The sequence below is a fragment of the Onychostoma macrolepis genome, chromosome 25 (assembly GCF_012432095.1).
Source record: "Onychostoma macrolepis isolate SWU-2019 chromosome 25, ASM1243209v1, whole genome shotgun sequence".
Lineage (NCBI taxonomy): Eukaryota > Metazoa > Chordata > Actinopteri > Cypriniformes > Cyprinidae > Onychostoma > Onychostoma macrolepis.
The window spans coordinates 19,130,442-19,134,601 of record NC_081179.1 but is presented as its reverse complement, the minus strand read 5'-3'; the positions used below and the strand labels follow the sequence as shown (position 1 = coordinate 19,134,601).

Below are 4,160 nucleotides of genomic sequence, written 5' to 3'. Positions count from 1 at the left end.
TATCAAATGGACCCTTGAAACCAGCACAACGACCCTCTTTTCGAGCTTTCTCCATCAACGGCCACAGTTTATTCCGGGCTTCCTTCGTTCTCTGCGTCAGGTCCTCTGTTATCCTAATTTTTTTCTGTTTGAGCACTTCTGATTTTTTTGCGTCAGCCCAGACACGATCACGGTGAGACCGCGAGAGGAACTGTACAATTATCATGCGAGGACGCGCATTGCCCAACCCCTACCCCTACCCCTCCCCCTCCCCCGATATTTACGTGCTTTGCGCGCCTAAAGGGCTGAAACTTTTCTCACCGTCGCCATTTTCTTTGACCCGCGAATCGCGATGCGGAGCATACGAGGACGGAAAATACAGAGATTAAGTGTTTTATGTTATTCACACAGTATTAATTTTATAACATCACATTGTTTTAGAATGATATTTATGTTCTGTGTGTGCGGCTCGCAGTGCAGAGCTGAACAGGACAGGAGGTTGATTTTTAACAGGAAAACACTGAAAGTAAGTGTTTTATCTCATTTACAATATGTATTTTGTAACATATTGATTTATAGTGATATTTATATGCGTTTAAACGGCCGAAACTTTTCTCTCAGGCGACATTTCCTTTGACTCACGGTGCAGACACTGATGTTTTAACAGAGACAACACTGAAAGTAAGTGTTTAGTCTCATTTACATATGCATTTTATGACGTTATATTATTTTCTAACAATATTTTTGTGCTGTGTAGTCCTAAACTTTTCTCATAGAAATCATTTTCTTTGACTCGTCGTGATACTGAGAAGACGAAGATGTTGCTTTTTGGAAAATACCAAAAGTAAGTGATTTACCTAATTCACAATATGTATTTATAACATCATATTGTTTTATAGCGACATTTATGTGATGTGAGCTCCTAAACTTCTCTCAGAGAGACATTTGCTTTGATTCACTATGTGGAGCAGGCAAAGAGGTTACAATTACCAACAAGAGACCCACAGTTAGTGTTATAACGTTACCTCATTTACAATGCTTTTTGTAACATCATATTGACAAATCAAACCATTGTAAACTCCCCAAATTTAAAATGGTAATATAAGTCATTGGTTCTTGCATGTCTCGTGAACAAATATATCATATCATGAAGCTTGTACATTGAGTTATTTTGATGTGTCGATTCACTGGGTTTGAGTGCACCTCACAAGATATGACACATGACTTAAATAAGCTACTTTTAACAAGTTTTTGTGGGTACTTTTTTTAAGAATGTGTTTTGTGTTCGTCAAAAGTGAGTTATATGGGGTTTGGAATGATATTTTTGAGTAAATTATTCCTCTAATGTTGTTACAGATGGTTCATGCTGGAATAACTGAAAAATCAAAAAGAAATGTGTTTGAGTATAAAATCATCAGTACATTGTCAAGTTGGATGAAAAGAGCTCTTGTTAACATTTTTTGGACACATACAACAGGCATGGGTAAGCCACATTTCCATATTTAAGATTATTGATTGTCATGCATAACTTTTTGATCATTAATATTTGCTATTTGCCTAATAATAATTAGAAGTCTGGGCTCTTTCTAGTAGGGCTGCCCTCGACTAAAGATTTTCTAAAGACTGTTTTTTTTTGTTTTTTTTTTAGTTTTTTAACGTTTTATTGACAGACCCCATTTTTAACAATTTAACTACCCCAACAGGTTGAAACAGAGAAGCTTAGACCAAACGTACAGCTCATCAAAGAAATGATTGTGCTGATAAAATGCTATCGGACAAATTTTGTGTGCAAATATAGCACAGAGGAGACTCTCTCTGAGTTCCTGTCAGACTGTCAGACTGGCCAAAATGCTCAGTACAGTAGTGTGTTAATTGCCTCCTTATTTAATTGTATGAGTTATGACTATATTTTAATACGTCCTTCCTCCTTTGCCTTCCTCTTAACATAAGCTCCTTTTGGATCTGTGAGACCACACCAATGTTGATGTGGACCAACAAATTATCACACAGCTCTCTGTAATGACACCCAGAGTCCTTCAAGTTTGCTGAGTCCCCTGAAGGAGAAGTTCAGGTGCATGATTAATGACTGTGAAGATGGCAGACTGAAAAAAGGTAATTAAATCATTACTGCTTAGATTTTTATTGTACCACTGACTGACATCCTACCACTCTGCCTGAGATCATACCTGTCTTCTTTCCTGCATTTATCTGTATTACACACAGTAATTGATGTTAAAAAAAAAAAAAAAAAATGGGTAAAAGCATCCACCATGTTATTTTAAACTACAGTTGGAAGCAGCTATTCTGCTCTTGCCTGCTCTGTTCAAGGAGGACCCAGGGTTGCTGTTTGAAGTTGAGGTGAGCCATGAACAGCTGACTATAGTGTGAAACACAATCTAATCAAAGCACTACACTTATTGCACATTTTGTTATTCAGATGATTTCAATGCAAACATTAGTTTGTTTATAGGTCTACACAAATATGCTATCAAATTGAAGAGAAAATTTTGTTCATTTTCAGTTCATGGCCAAAAGTATTTGAGCAGTTGTATGGCAGTAGTTAAAATTAATTTAACTCATAAGGTTTGCCTTGCAAATAAATATGAGAAGATGGTTAATGCTATTATCCCCTCTCCCCCAGGGCCATTCTCAGACCAGCCCATCCCAACACCTAAGATGAATCTTAAAGGCTGTAGGGAGGGTCATCTCATGCAGTATGACCACATTGTGCTCACGTTGGATGGACAGTTAATCACAGAGGAGAGTGAGGACATCTCGACGGCACTGAGACTCCTCCTGTAGCAGCGCTTCTCAATTTCAGTCCTGCCGACCTGCCCCCACATGTTGTACATGTCTCACTTATTTAACACACCTGCTTCAGATCATGAGCTCATTAGAAAAGAGCTCCATGAATGAACTGTGCTCTGACTGACATGGTCAAATGACATTTTGACAAATGTGCTATTAAGCTTCTTATCTTTAAGAATATGTGCCATATAGTACCAAAAGAGGTTCCCCTATGATAAGCCAAAAAATAAAAATAAAACACTGCAATAAAGTGCTATATGGCACCTCTTATGGTTCTACATAGCACCATTGACAAAGGTGCTAAATAGCACCTTTAAAGATCAGTGCTAAATAGCACTAAAAGTGGTTCCCCTATGATTACGAGTCAAAGAACCACTTTTAGTGCTATTTAGCAGCATTTTTTTTTTTAAGAGTGTAGCGTCGAGCGCTGACATGTGCCTCGAGTTTCAGGAGTCAATTATCTCAACAGCTTTGCACAGTATTATCAAATATTGGATGCAGATCTTTTTAATTACTTTAATTTAACACAGTTTTTGAGTGAATATTGACACAATTATGCACAAATAACCTAGCTTTCAAATGTAAATCTTGTGCTAATTGAAAAAAAAATTAATAAATAACATTCCAATATTTGGTGTAAAAATACATAAATTTATTTCAAGTTTATTCAAAATCTTCCCTTCATTATTAGTCATTTTACTGCCATATTATTTGCCTCATGTGCTTGCAAAGTGAAGATTAGTTGTGTGCAGTATACTTTAAATCAGGGGTGGGGAATGTTGATCCTGGAGGGCCACTCTCCTGCTGAGTTTAGCTCCAACCCTGGAAAACCGTGGGGAAAAAAATACCTAACTGCATCCTGAAGACCTTGATTAGCTGGTTCAGGTGTGTTTGATTAGGGTTGGAGCTAAACTCTGCAGGGATCCCTCCAGGATCAGTGTTCCCCACTGCTGCTCTAAATTAACTTGATTGAGTTTACATTTACATTTACATTTATGCATTTAGCAGACGCTTTTATCCAAAGCGACTTACATTGCATTCAAGTTACAGTTTTTACATTTTATCAGCTCTTGCTTTCCCTGGGAATCGAACCCATGATCTTGGCGTAGCTAGCGCCATGCTCTACTATTTGAGCTACAGGAAAGCCCTGAGTTGTAGTAATGCTGATTTGGATCACGTCATAATGAATGTCCCTGTGTGGATGAAAACAGCCTTACTCAGTAAAGCAGGGTTACGCTTAGAACATGCTCAAATGGCCTTAATCAAGGAGATTATAGGAGAGGAAAAGAACAGTGTGTTTGGAATCAGAGGACTTCAAGAATTTAAGACTTATTACTCCCCCTAGTGGAGACAAGATGCACTGATCATAACAG

At 37.7% G+C, this 4,160-nt stretch overlaps 1 long non-coding RNA gene across 1 annotated transcript; it reads left to right on the top strand.

The window, feature by feature from the left end:
* Window positions 1-293: 293 nt before the first annotated feature.
* Window positions 294-3,354, top strand: LOC131534736 (uncharacterized). Its single transcript, XR_009269428.1, has 7 exons — window positions 294-505; window positions 601-660; window positions 737-823; window positions 1,336-1,462; window positions 1,930-2,091; window positions 2,269-2,337; window positions 2,621-3,354. It is a non-coding gene; the product is annotated as an uncharacterized LOC131534736 (long non-coding RNA).
* Window positions 3,355-4,160: the final 806 nt, after the last annotated feature.